The sequence below is a fragment of the Phaseolus vulgaris genome, chromosome 8 (assembly GCF_000499845.2).
Source record: "Phaseolus vulgaris cultivar G19833 chromosome 8, P. vulgaris v2.0, whole genome shotgun sequence".
Lineage (NCBI taxonomy): Eukaryota > Viridiplantae > Streptophyta > Magnoliopsida > Fabales > Fabaceae > Phaseolus > Phaseolus vulgaris.
The window spans coordinates 20,495,136-20,511,539 of record NC_023752.2 but is presented as its reverse complement, the minus strand read 5'-3'; the positions used below and the strand labels follow the sequence as shown (position 1 = coordinate 20,511,539).

General features: G+C 27.7%; 1 long non-coding RNA gene across 1 annotated transcript; it reads right to left on the bottom strand.

Moving 5' to 3' along the window:
• Positions 1-8,932: 8,932 nt before the first annotated feature.
• LOC137824321 (uncharacterized) lies at positions 8,933-9,972 on the bottom strand. The gene is made up of 3 exons (XR_011083238.1): positions 9,473-9,972; positions 9,338-9,393; positions 8,933-8,992 (listed from the first exon to the last, which is right to left on the bottom strand). It is a non-coding gene; the product is annotated as an uncharacterized lncRNA (long non-coding RNA).
• Positions 9,973-16,404: the final 6,432 nt, after the last annotated feature.

The following is a 16,404-nucleotide window of genomic DNA, read 5'->3' as shown; positions in this document are numbered from 1 at the left end:
AATTATAGAAATTGACAATAAAGATTTATGTGCACAAGTATTAATTTATATGACAAAATGTGACTTCATAATTTAATATGATTTTCCCCTACAATATGTTTCTGGAACAAACACACATTTTTTTATTACTTTTGCTATAATTGTACTTGGTATAATATAATGAATTAATTTTTTAATTGCAATAATTATTGTGAGAGATATTTGCATATTAGCTTAGCATGAAGTTGGTGAACAATACTTCGTTTTCTTCGTAAATATCTTATGGGATTATAATATTATATAATTATTTATATAATGTAAATTTGTTCAAATTATTACTTTTCTATTGTAATGTATTTTTGATGACAAAAATTTGTTCATTCTTTTTTATTTATAATTAATTTTTGCACTACTAATCTATGTTGCATAGATACTGACACGAGGACACGGGAACACAAATCTATATATTATATAACATGACAATAAAGATTTATGTGCACAAGTATTAATTTATATGACAAAATATGACTTCATAATTTAATATGATTTTCGCCTACAACATGTTTCTGGAAGAAACACACATTTTTTATTACTTTTATTATAACTTTAATTGGTATAATATAATGAATTATTTTTTTAATGGCAATAATTATTCTTAGAGATTTTTGCATATTAACTTAGCATGAAGTTGGTGAACAGTACTTCATTTTCTTCGTAAATATCTTATGGGAACATACTATTAGATAATTATTTATATAATGTAAATTTGTTCAAATTATTTTTTCTATTGCAATGTATTTGTTAAGGCAAAAATTTATGCATTCATTTTTATTTATAATTAATTTATAAAGTACTAATCTATGTAGCATAACATTGACACGGGGAAACAGAGTCACAGGGACACAAATTTATATATTATATAATTATGAATTATATAAATTGACAATAAAGATTTAAGTGCACAAGTATTAATTTATATGACAAAATGTGACTTCATAATTTAATATCATTTTCGCCTATAATATGTTTCTGGAAGAAATACACATTTTTTATTACTTTTACCATAACAGTACTTGGTATAATATAATGAATTAATTTTTTAATTGCAATAATTTTTCTGAGAGATTTTTGCATATTAACTTAGCATGAAGTTGGTGAAGAGTACTTCATTTTCTTCGTAAATATCTTCTGGGAACATATTATTAGATAATTATTTATATAATGTAAATTTGTTAAAATTATTTTTTTTCTATTGTAATGTATTTTGTTACGGAAATTTTTTTTTCATTGCTTTTTATTAATAATTAATTTGTGCGCTACTAATCTATTTAGCATAGCCACGGACACCGGAACACGAGGACACCGGAACACGGGGACACGGAACATGAGGACACAGGTACACGAGGTCACGGATCTATATATTAAATAATTATGAATTATATAAATTTACAATAAAGATTTATGGGCACAAATCTTAATTTATATGACAAAATGTGACTTCATAATTTGATATGATTTTCGCCTACAATATGTTTTTGGAAAAAAATACACATTTTTTATTAGTTTTATTATAACTGTACTTGGTATAATATAATGAATTAATTTTTTAATTGCAATAATTATTTTGAGAGATGTTTGCATATTAATTTAACATGAAGTCAGTGAAACATACTTCATATTTTTCGTAAATATCTTATGAGAACATAATATTAGATAATTATTTATATAATGTAAATTTGTTTAAATTATTTTTTTCTATTGTAATGTATTTGTTATGACAAAAATTTATTCATTCCTTTTTATTTATATTTAATTTGTGGACTACTAATCTATGTAGCATACACACGAACATGGGGACACGAGGATACGGGGACACACGGACACGGATCTATATATTATATAATTATGAATTATATAAATTGACAAAAAAAAATTATGTGCACAAGTATTAATTTATATGACAAAATGTGACTTCATAATTTAATATAATTATCGCCTACAATATGTTTCTGGAAGAAACACACATTTTTTATAACTTTTACTATAATTGTAATTGGTATAATATAATTAATTAATTTTTTAATTGCAATAATTATTCTGAGAGATTCTTGCATATTAACTTAGCATGAAGTTGGTGAACAGTACTTCATTTTCTTCGTAAATATCTTATGGGAACATAATATCAGATAATTATTTATATATTGTAAATTTGTTCAAATTATTTTTTTTCTGTGGTAATGTATTTGTTATTGCAAAAATTTATTCATTCCTTTTTATTTATAATTAATTTGTGGACTACTAATCTATGTAGCATAGACACTGACACAGGGACACGGGACACGGGGAACCAAGGACACGGGGACACAGAGACACGGATTTATATATTATATAATTATGAATTATATAAATTGACAATAAAGATTTATGTGCACAAGTATTAATTTATATGACAAAATGTGACTTCATAATTTAATATCATTTTCGCTTATAATGTTTATGGAAGAAATACACATTTTTTATTATTTTTACCATAACAGTACTTGGTATAATATAAAGAATTAAGTTTTTAATTGCAATAATTATTCTAAGAGATTTTTGCAAATTAACTTAGCATGAAGTTGGTGAACCGTACTTCATTTTCTTCGTAAATATCTTATGGGAAAATAATATTAGATAATTATTTATATAATGTAAATTTGTTCAAATTATTTTTTTCTATTGTAATGTATTTGTTAAGGCAAAAATTTATTCTTTCATTTTTATTTATAATTAATTTGTTGACTACTAATCTATGTAGTATAGACAGTGACACGGGGACACGGGACACGAGGACACAGATCTATATATTAAATAATTATAAATTCTAGAAATTGACAATAAAGATTTATGTGCACAAGTATTAATTTATATGACAAAATATGACTTCATAATTTAATATGATTTTCGCCTACAATATGTTTCTGGAAGAAACACACATTTTTTATTACTTTTGCTATAACTGTACTTGGTATAATATAATGAATTAATTTTTTAATTGCAATAATTATTATCAGAGACATTTGCATACTAACTTAGCATGATGTTGGTGAACAATACTTCATTTCCTTCGTAAATATCTTATGGGAACATAATATTAGATAATTATTTATATAATGTAATTTGTTCAAATTATTTTTTTTATTGTAATGTATTTGTTATGGCAAAAACTTATTCATTCCTTTTTATTTATAATTAATTTGTAGACTACTAATCTACGTAGCATAGACATTGACACGGGGAAACGGGACACTGGGACACGAATCTATATATTATATTATTATAAATTAGATAAATTGACAATAAAGATTTATGTTCACAAGTATTAATTTATATGACAAAATGTGACTTCATGATTTAATATGATTTTCCCCTACAATATGTTTCTGGAAGAAACACACATTTTTTATTACTTTTATTATAAATGTAATTGGTATAATATAATCAACTAATTTTTTAATTGCAATAATTATTCTGAGAGATTATTGCATAATAATTTAGCATGAAGTTAGTGAATAGAACTCCATTTTCTTCCTAAATATCTTATGAGAACATAATATTAGATAATTCTTTATATAATTTAAATTTGTACAAATTATTTTTTTCTATTGTAAAGTATTTGTTATGGCAAAAATTTATGCATTCATTTTTATTTATAATTAGTTTATGGACTACTAATCTATGTAGCATAGACATTGACACGGGGACACGGGACACGGATCTATATACTATATAATTATAAATTATATAACTTAACAATAAAGATTTATGTGCACGAGTATTAATTTATATCACTAAATGTGACTACTTAATTTAATATGATTCTCGCCTACAATATGTATCTGGAATAAATACACATTTTTTATTACTTTTACTATAACACTACTTGGTATAATATAATGAATTAATTTTTTAATTGCAATAATTATTCGGAGAGGTTTTTGCATATTAAGTTAGCATGAAGTTGGGGGAACAGTACTTCATTTTCTACGTAAATATCTTATGGGAACATAATATTAGATAATTATTTATATAATGTAAATTTGTTCAAATTATTTTTTTCTATTGTAATCTATTTGTTATGACAAAAATTTATTCATTCCTTTTTATTTATTATTAATTTGTGCACTACTAATTTATGTAGGATAGACACGGGGACACATATCTATATATTATATAATTATGAATTATATAAATTAACAATAAATATTTATTTGTACAAGTATTAATTTATATGACAAAATGTGACTTCATAATTTAATATGATTTTTGCCTACAATATGTTTATGGAAGAAACACACATTTTTTATTACCTTTATTATAACTTTAATTGATATAATATAATGAATGAATTTTTTAATTGCAATAATTATTCAGAGATATTTTTGTGTATTAACTTAGCATGAAGTTTGTGAACAATACTTCATTTTTTTCGTAAATATTTTCTAGGAACATAATATTAGATAATTATTTATATAATGTAAATTTGTTCAAATTATTTTTTTCTATTGTAATGTATTTGTTAAGGCAAAAATTTATTCATTCCTTTTTATTTATAATTAATTTGTGGACTACTAATCTATGTAGCATAGACAGTGACACGGGGACACAGGGACAAGGGGACACGGGGACAAGGGGACACGGGACACGGGACACGTGGACACGGGGACAAGGGGACACGTGGACACAGATCTATATATTAAATAATTATGAATTATAGAAATTGACAATAAAGATTTATGTGCACAAGTATTAATTTATATGACAAAATGTGACTTCATAATTTAATATGATTTTCGCCTACAATATGTTTCTGGAAGAAACACACATTTTTTTATTACTTTTGCTATAACTGTACTTGGTATAATATAATGAATTAATTTTTTAATTACAATAATTATTCTGAGAGATATTTGCATATTAACTTAGCATGAAGTTGGTGAACAATACTTTATTTTCTTCGTAAATATCTTATGGGAATATAATATTATATAATTATTTATATAATGTAAATTTGTTCAAATTATTTTTTTCTATTGTAATGTATTTTTTATGACAAAAATTTATTCATTCCTTTTTATTTATAATTAATTTTTGCACTACTAATCTATGTAGCATAGACACTGACACGGGGACACGGGACACGGGGACACAAATCTATATATTATATAATTATGAATTATATAACATGACAATAAAGATTTATGTGCACAAGTATTAATTTATATGACAAAATGTGAATTCATAATTTAATATGATTTTCGTCTACAATATGTTTATGGAAGAAACACACATTTTTTATTACTTTTATTATAACTTTAATTGGTATAATATAATGAATTAATTTTTTAATTGCAATAATTATTCTGAGAGATTTTTGCATATTAACTTAGCATGAAGTTGGTGAACTGTACTTCATTTTCTTCGTAAGTATCTTATGGGAACAAACTATTATATAATTATTTATATAATGTAAATTTGTTCAAATTATTTTTTTCTATTGTAATGTATTTGTTAAGGCAAAAATTTATGCATTCAATTTTATTTATAATTAATTTATGAACTACTAATCTATGTAGCATAAAATTGACACGGGGAAACAGAGTCAGAGGGACACGTATCTATATATTATATAATAAAGAATTATATAACTTGATAATAAAGATTTATGTACACATGTATTAATTTATATGACTAAATGTGACTTCATAATTTAATATGATTTTCGCCTACAACATGTTTCTGGAAGAAATACACAATTTTTATTACTTTTACTATATCAGTACTTGGTATAATATAATGAATTAATTTTTTAATTGCAATAATTATTCTGAGAGATTTTTGCATATTAACTTAGCATGAAGTTGGTGAACATACTTCATTTTCTTCGTAAATATCTTATGGGAACATAATATTAGATAATTATTTATATAATGTAAATTTGTTTAAATTACTTTGTTTCTATTGTAATGTATTTGTTATGACAAAAATTTATTCATTCCTTTTTATTTATAATTAATTTGTGCACTACTAATCTATGTAGCATAGACACTGACACAGGGACGCGGGGACAGTGATCTATATATTATATAATTATGAATTATATAAATTGACAATAAAGATTTATGTGCACAAGTATTAATTTATATGACAAAATGTGACTTCATAATTTAATATGATTTTCTCCTACAATATGTTTATGGAGGAAACACACATTTTTTATTACTTTTATTATAACGTTAATTGGTATAATATAATTAATTAATTTTTTAATTGTAATAATTATTCTGAGAGATTTTTGCATATTAACTTAGCATGAAGTTGGTGAACAATACTTCATTTTCTTCGTAAATATCTTATGAGAACATAATATTAGATAATTATTTATATAATGTAAATTTGTTCAAATTATTTTTTTTTCCTATTGTAATGTATTTGTTATGGCAAAAATTTATTCATTCATTTTTATTTATAATTAATTTGTGGACTACTAATCTATGTAGCATAGACACTGACACGGGACACAGGGTCACAGATCTATAGATTAAATAATTATGAATTATAGAAATTGACCATAAAGATTAATGTGCACAAGTATTAATTTATATGACAAAATGTGATTTCATAATTTAATATGATTTTCGCCTACAATATATTTCTGGAAGAAACACATTTTTTTTATTACTTTTACTATAACTTTACTTGGTATAATATAATGAATTAATTTTTTAATTGCAATAATTATTCTGAGAGATATTTGCATATTAACTTAGCATGAAGTTGGTGAACAATACTTCATTTTCTTCGTAAATATCTTATGGGAACATAATATTAGATAATTGTATATATAATGTAAATTTGTTCAATTTTTTTTATTGTAATGTATTTGTTATGGCAAAAACTTATTCATTCCTTTTTATTTATAAATAATTTGTAGACTACTAATCTATGTAGCATAGATACTGACACGGGGACACAAGGACACAAATCTATATATTATATAATTATGAATTATATAAATTGACTGTAAAGATTTATGTGCACAAGTATTAATTTATATCACAAAATGTGACTTCATAATTTAATATGATTTTCACCTACAATATGTTTCTGAAAGAAACCCACATTTTTTATTATTTTTACTATAACTGTATTTGGTTTAATATAATGAATTAATTTTTTAATTGCAATAATTATTCTGAGAGATTTTTGCATATTAATGTAGCATGAAGTTGGTGAACAATACTTCATTTTCTTCGTAAATATCTTATGGGAACATAATATTAGTTAATTCTTTATATAATGTAAATTTGTTCAAATTATTTTTTTTTATTATAATGTATTTGTTATGCCAAAATTTTATTCATTTCTTTTTATTTATAATTAATATTTTGACTACTAATCTATGTAGCATAGACACTGACACGGGGACACGGGTGGACACGGGACATGGGGACACGGGACACGGGGACACATATTTATATATTATATAATTATGAATTATATAAATCGACAATAAAGATTTATGTGCACAAATATTAATTTATATGACAAAATGTGATTTCATAATTTAATATGATTTTCGCCTACAATATGTTTCTAGACGAAACACACCTTTTTTATTACTTTTACTATAAATGTAATTGATATAATATAATGAATTAATTTTTTAATTGCAATAATTATTCTGAGATATTTTTGCATATTAACTTAGCATGAAGTTGATGAACAGTACTTCATTTTCTTCGTAAATTTCTTATGGGAACATAATATTGGATAATTATTTATATAATGTAAATTTGTTCAAATTATTTTTTTCTATTGTAATGTGTTTGTTATGGCAAAAATTTATTCATTCCTTTTTATTTATAATTAATTTGTGGACTACTAATCTATGTAGCATAGATACTGACACGGGGACACGGAGACACAAATCTATATATTATATAATTATGAATTATATAAATTGACAATAAAGATTTATGTGCACAAGTATTAATTTATATGACAAAATGTGACTTCATAATTTAATATAATTTTCGCCTACAATATGTTTCTGGAAGAAACACATTTTTTTATTACTTTTATTTTAACTGTACTTGGTATAATATAATGAAAGATTTTTGCATATTAACTTAGCATGAAGTTGGTGAAGAATACTTCATTTTCTTCGTAAATATCTTATGGGAACATAATATTAGATAATTATTTATATAATGTAAATTTGTTCAAATTATTTATAATTGTTACTTTTTTTATCTAGAAACCTGATAATGTATATATGTTTATTATTGTTGTGTGGTTTTTAAGATCTTTAGTTATTTATATAATAGTATTTCATTGTATTTATATTTCATTATGTTTTATTTGTATTATATTACATTACATTTTAATTTAATTTATATCACAAAAGGTGAATTCATAATTTAATAAGATTTTGCCTACAATCTGTTACGGGAAGAAACACACATTTACTGATAGTTTTTTTTTGTAATAATTGTACTTGGTATAATCTATTGAATTATATTTTTTAATTGCAAAGATTTTTTGGAAAGTTTTTTTTGCAGATTAAATTATAGTATGAAGTTAACATGAGGTTGGGGAAGAGGATTTCACCATAAATACGTAATAAATACATAGTATTAGATAATTGTTTATATAATAATGTATTTGTTCAAATTATTTTATTATATTGATATTGTATTGTAATGTATTTATTATGATAAAAATATATTCATGAATTTTTTATTATTTATGTTATATTATATTAAATTCATTAATATACTAAAAGAAACTTATACTATTGCAATATATTTAATTTCATTTCATCAACTTAATAATTTATATATATCTAAATAAATTTATTATTTTTAATATTAATATTTAAATATAAAATATTAGAAAAATTCACGTGCGTTGCACTCAAGACAGTAGCAGTTTCATCTTCATGCTGAGTTCTTATATTCTCAATCATTGCCTACAATACGCATATTTAATATTCAATATTATAAAAATAATATTATAAACATATTTTCATTTGAAAGTAGAAGAGGAATTGCATGAAGGATTCAACAAAATTGGAGAAAAATGATGAAAGTAACAAGAAAAAAGAACCTAGACTATGCATATTGCTATAATGTTAAATTTTTCACTGAAATCAATATTCAATAGTAACATGTTCAAAACATAACCAAATCCCAATCTTAATTGCAATTCATCACAATAATTTTAGTTACTCCATCTAATTCATTCTTCGACATGCAAATTTTTTAAAATATTACAAACTATTTTCGATTCCTAAACTAACTTGCTATAAACTAACCTTTATAGCATTCCCAACACAACTTCCAATTTCAAATGACAATCCTCGTACAACCTCTGCACCACCTCAACCAAACACAGAAAAACGCAATAATTAAAAATCATGAAACCAAAATCAATTAACCTATTAATTAACCTTAGAGGTTAAGCTGCAAAGCATCGAAGCCAATACAAAAATTCAACATCATCCTCCCAATTTTGAAGACTGGAACCGATTACGTAGCCTCACTAGCTCACTCACTACAAAAACAAATAAATCTGTGCAACAACAGATGGGGACAGAAAGAAATCGAGGTTTTAACAACTGCTTGATTAGATAATCACAGTAGGAACAAATGGTTTGGCCAAAAACGAAGAAAAAGGTGTAGGGCTTGCTCTGAAAAAATAGGAGAAAAAGGGAGAAGATTCTAACTCGCGCCAAAAAACGAAAAAAGAGGAGAAGAATTTAGCTTGCATATGAAGAAGAGGATCTAGGGTTTGCTCTAAAAAAAGAGGGGAAAAAAGGGAAGATTTAACCTTGCGAGTTTGGTTTGAGAAGAAAAGATGAAAACTGGAAAAGATTTGAACTCGTAGGTGCTTTGAAGAAAGAGGTGAAGGATTTAATCTTTCGGGAAAAAATGAAAATAATTAACGGTTGGCTAAACTCTCCAGAATACACTCAAAAAAGCCTAGTAATATATTATTTAATTAACTGAAATAAAATTTTTAATAATTTATTATTTTTAAAACTGCTAGCGTTGGACTTAGTGTTTTCGGCCTATTCTAGTATTTTAGAGTTATTGTTGGGTCGTTGTAGTGTGGGTGGTATTGTCTCTAATAGTGTATGCAGTTTGACCCAAACTAATTCACTAATTTTTTTAGTGTAATTAGCCATTTTTTATTATTTTTAATAGGTTATGTTATTTAAAATAAAGTATGCAGACCAAATACACATTACAATTAACATTTAGCTTATAACTTATTTTAGGTCTTATCTTTGCAAATTCATTTAATCTGTTTTCAATTATCTTTTTTTCGTTTAAAAAATCCTTTTACATATAATATTAGGCAAAAACTTCATCCACATCTATACTTTTCTATTTAATTTCAATAATACCCTTCTAAATATGGTGAAGAGTATAATATTTTTTTCTTCATTTTAAATGGTGGTGATTGTTTGTGGTCGATGATGGTGGTCGATGATTGAAGTAAGTTTTGTGGTGTTTTTACTAGTGATGGTTATGTTTTCGTTCATTTTTTTTTCATTTTTTTGGAGGCACAAAATCCAGAAAAAGAGAATCAACTATGTGCAAAAATAGTACAAAACTCAAAAAAATTATTTTTGCAATGAAAAATATCGAATACAACAAATCTTTTCAATAACCTTCTCACACACCTGCTCAATGATAAAATTCTCTCAACGATTAAAAAAATGTAAGTGTTAAAAAAAAAATAAAGTACAACTAAAATTATTTAAAAATATACAATTATACTTTATTTAAAGTTATTTAAATTTTAAAAAAAATATTAAAATTAACTTTTTACCGTTAATACATATATGTAGGGAAAATATACATAGATGAGAGAGAGAGATTTTGCTCATTATTATAATCAATTATCTAACGTTTGCCTGGGTCCATACTCTGACTCAATTTTATGACGTTGTTTATCCTATATATATTTTTGTTCACAAACTTTTATTACACAATGAATGTTTTGAAATGTAAATCTAAATTTTTGAAATAATTTTTTCTGAAATGAAAATGAGAAGGGAAAATATATATTATAAGGCGAAAAATTAATCCTTCGATTGAAAGAAATGTCTACTAAATGGACTTTCAAACCCCACTGCTAATTGAGCCTTGGGCAGTTAAATTTAAAATTCTATTTTCAAACTAATATAAATTTAATATATTCCATTTTGGTTAACTTTGAATATTCTTCATATATGTTACACATAAGATTAGAATTTTTTTTTAAAAAAAAGTTTCTTTTTTATTTTTCTTTATAAAGTTTTTCTTGTTCCCAAACCGGTTTCGTGATGGTTGTTCAGGGGATTCTATTCTCACCCTTTTTCCCTTTAGTAGTTTGGGTGCAGTATTTTTTCTGTTCCATTTGCTCTGCAACATTATAGTTAGATACACCAATCTTCAAATACATTAATTTATAATTCACAAAATATGTTTGAATAAATATGCATGTGTTATATTTCATACACTAATTCAAAATTGTGTGTTTTGATTTATCTATTACTTCATTCATTATTTCCATACTGAATTTAATTTATTTATTTACATTCTTTTAAAGGTTCTTCTAATTGACCATCCAATATCATGTTTCTGGCAGCCCTTTCTATCTTCCAAACTTTCAATTTTTCGTTCTTTTAGGTGATATTATTTTTATGTTCTTTTTTCAAACCTTTTTTACTATATCACTTTGAGTTAACTAAAATAATTAACACCAGTTACTAATGAACTTTTAAACTTGATTTCTGATTCAAATTCATTGATGTTGGTATAAACAAATCGTAATTTGCTTCAGAAAGTTTATAATTGAAATTAAAAAAATTAATATGGTTTGGGATTCACTTATGGATATACATGTTATAAATGTGAATATAAAGATTATAATTGTGATCATCTTACCTATCACTACAAGAAAATCATTAAATAGAAACTAATTTTAGATAAAAAATAATAATTAATCACTATATTAATTAAATTAGATACTTAAAAAAGTTATTGGTATCTAAGTAGTTTATATTATTAATAAAATTTATAAATAAACTTCTAAATTGATATCTAATGAGGGGTGACAAAACGAGTCAACCTGACTCGTTTTGCCCCGACCTGCAAAGGTGATACGAGTTAAAATTAGTAATAGTCCTTGTCAGAGGGTGGGTTGACGGGATGACCCCCATTTTTTCAATTTTTTCTTTTTTTTTAACTTTTTTTTTATCTATTTACATAGTTGTAGTAATTGATATAAAAAATTAAACATAAAATATGTATTTTAATATTGAAGTCTTGTTGATAAAATTAATTTTAATTTTATATAAAACATTTTTACATATAATTATAGTACATAATATATTTCAATAAAATAATATTATTTTTATATTTTAAACAATAAGCTAAAACCAAATTACTGAATTCAATTTAGGTTACACTTGCTGTATTTCGACTAGGCTATTTTGCCTACTTCTTAGACCGGTTCATCACCTCAACCACATTTAGATACGTACACCTTCACCATTATTCAAATGACAAATGGAAAATAAAATGCTAATGTGAATTACCAAATATAACCCAAACATGGGAGAAAGGAAAAATAAAATGGTATATATATATATATATATATGGCTATGAAGGCAAGTTTGTCATTGGAGTTAGGGTGGCAATGGTTTGCTCGCCCTGTTTAATTAACGCGGACTTAATTTATTAACTAGCTCGCATAAAAATTAATATTTTATTAAAAAATTATTAAAGGAGACAATTTTTTTTTCTTCATGCACTCATTTAAATTTATTATTGCATTTCATCAATTTCGAAATTTAATTTTCACAATATAAAATTAATTGTAGAAAAATAAAAAAAATCCTAAACTAACATTTCTAGATCACCTATCATACCTTTCGAAATCTAAAAAACCTATTTTGACACTTTCAAAATTCGATTTCTCTAATTGGTGGGCTATAGAAAAATATTTGAGGGATAAAGACAAAACACCCTTTTTTGTTATTATGCGAGTTCCATTCTTCACCATGCAGATTGCGAGTTATATGGGACATATCTAAATGGATAAATGGACCAAAACAGTGATTTTGACCTGCATTTTTCATAGTGGGGTATAGACCGACCTGCCACCCCTAATTGGGGCACTATTGAACTGTGACGAACTATTAACGATTTGAATTCTACGTTCGGTTATTTGTCCAACCATGTTTCTACTAACAGTGATGGGATCTTCAAGATGCTTTGGAACGCTAAGGCAATGCCCAATGTGTTGATTAATGCATGGAGGGTATTGTTGGATAAAATTCCAACTAGGTTAGATGGTAAATAATCCTACATGTGCACTTTGTCATGCGACGGATGAATCGTCTCAACATTTGTTTATCCAGTGTGCTTGTGCTCGGCGAGTGTGGTTTCTCTGCTTTAGATGGATTGGTATCCAGTTTGTACAACATGAAGGGCTGATATATCATTTAGAGAGTTTTCACTTAATGCATGTCAACAAAAAGTAGAATCTGATTTAGAAAGGTCTATATGGGCAGTTGTAGTGAGATGCATATGGGATCACATAAATAGAGTTTTCTTTAAACAAGGGATTTGTCTTTAAACAAGGGGTAGTCAAGGAGGAAGAGATATTCTATATGGCTATCATTTAGACATGACTCTCGTTAAAACATAGGGCAAAAGTTTTCGATTACTCTTTCTCAGACTGGTATTTGAATCATGTACCGTGTATTAAAAGTTACAAGTAATGGAATGGGGTTATCTTGGTAGGTAGGAACGTGGTGCTTTGTTGTTTGATGCTGGTTTAATGTTCTACGGAGCTTATGTATCTAGTTTGAGATGGGCTGGCAGCACCTTACCAAGGTGGTCTCTGTGAAGTAGACGCATTAACTCAGTATCAAAGGCTATTCTTGTAGAATGATTGGGAGGAGAAATAAGGTTTTTATGTTGGAGATGAAGTAATCGGGGTTATCACCGATCAATGCATGTTGGAAATAAGAATGGAAAGTTTTAACTCTGCTCTACTGGCAAAATGGAAATGGTGGTTTATGAGCGAAGAGGAAGGGAAATGGAAAGACATACTTAAATCAAAATATGTCTCAGAAACAGGAAGTCGACAACTGGGGTTGAAATATCAATCGTGGAGGTGGAGGGATATAATCAAAGTATGTGGTGAGGGAGAACAGGAAGGATGGTTCCATAAAGCTGTTGGATGGAAAGTAGGGGATGGAGGCATAGCTAGATTCTGGGAGGATGTGTGGCTTCAAAACAATTGTATCAAAACCTTGTATCCTAGATTATATGCTTTGTCGTTAGATCAAGGTAAGACGGTGGAAGAGGTAGGAAGGTGGGAGGATGGTTTGTGGCGGTGGCGGTTAAACTGGAGAAGAGAAAGATATGTTTGGGAGGAGAATATGGAAGGAGAGTTGTTCTCAAGTTTGACAACTGGTGTGATACGCCAGGAAGTTCAAGATCACCTTGTATGGAGGGGAGACCCAAAAGGGGTGTTCTCGGTGAAATCAACATACTCCTTCTTGGATCATCATCAAACCAATGGTGTAGCGGATAATGTTTTTGGTACTTTATGGCTGCTGAAAGCCATGCCCAAAGTACTTATCACTGTCTGGAGAGTCCTTCTTGACAGACTTCCAACCACTGGCAATCTCATAAGAAGAGGAGTTTCCGTGGACTCGTCTTTGTGTGTTTTGTGCAAAGTGTCAGAGGAATCATCTCAACATCTCTTCCTTGATTGCGAACACGCGCAACGTATTTGGTATTTTGGGAGTCCACAACAAGGACATCAGGAACCACTTGGAAAATTTTTACTTAATCCACTTATCAAGTGCGCAAAATCAGGTGTGGATATGGGCAGCAATTATTAGATGCATTTGGGAGCAGCGAAACCAAGTTGTTTTTAAAGGAGGGGTCCCCGATGCAGATGAAGCTTTCCAAAATGCTCAGTTATTGTCTTGGCTGTGGTTAAAACACAAGGCACCTGGTTTCTCGTATGCATTTTCTGACTGGCTATTGAATCCTAACCAGTGCCTTATTGTTGTTAGCTGAAATTTCATTCTTCATGTTGTTAAGGTGCCCAATTGTTTCGTGGTGCTGGTTTTCTGGTTTGTTGGTTCTGGGGAGAATCAATGGAGATGTAATGAATGGAAGTGGCACTGCTGCAACACAGCTCCTATACTGGAGTTGTGCTATACGTCACAAATCTCATTGGAGTAGGCCAGTGGAGATGATGAACAATACACTCTTTACTGAAAGCTTCTATGTCAGTAAAAGGGTCACGGTGTAGATAGGCTCATGGTAGGAGAAGTAGTGGCAGCTGGTCAATGTAGTTTGAATTAGTTATCAGATACAAGGGAGAGGATGGCAGTGAATGCTTCTGCCAGTAAAGGTTTTTTCCTACTGAATGTAAACAACAATCATAGTGTGACTTACGTAGAGTTGAAGTGGAGGGCCTATCATGGCATCTGTCAAAGAAGTGTAAGAATGTTTTAAGCTACTGTGTGTGCTATTATATCTGATGGAAACAGGTTGGAATCTGCCTAGCTCAAAGCAATTCTAAATGAGGCTAGTTCTAATGGTGGTATGGGAAGGAATTTGGCTAATGGTCCTATGCAGCTGGTGCTGGGCTTGTTCAGCTCCGAAGTAGGAGCACCTATGCAATGTGCTCATTCTATTAATCATGGGTGGTGGTAGGAACTTTGAAGAGGACTTTTATGAGTTAAGAGCATGAGAACACTGATTTAAGTAGTTAATTTAATAGAGTGTTGCAGAGGTGAGAAGGAAGACTGGTGCAGAGGCATGGAAGTATTGATGCTTTGAAATAAGTGTTAGTGTGGTCTATGATTAGAACCATAAGCTTTATTCCAGATTGCTGCAGAGGTGTGTAAGTAGATTGGAGCAAAGGTGCACAAGTGTATCAGTGTGTGGGACTGGTGTAGTAACACAGGCTTTTAGAGGCTTCCCAACCGGGATATTTGGGATGAGAAAAGAATTCTAGCACAGTACAATTTACACAAAGGAGTTGCGTTGGTGTTGATAATGCCGGTGTCAGAATTCTTTAGATATGGTTCGCGGAGCATAGCAGGCTTGTTGGGTTAGGTGCCTAAAATACAAAATATAAAATATTCTAAGGCAAAGGATGGAGTTGGTAATGCTAGTATAAAGAGTTGTTTGGCAAGCTAGTTTCCGCTCCTAAATTGCTTGCTGCCACAGTCAGTGTTGAAGGTGCATCTGTAGGATGTTGCTCTTAAAGGCTTGGACACATGCACTGATCTTTTGTCATGTTTAATTAGTTTAAGGAGTTCAGCAAGTGAAGCATTGTGTAACTAGTTAAGCT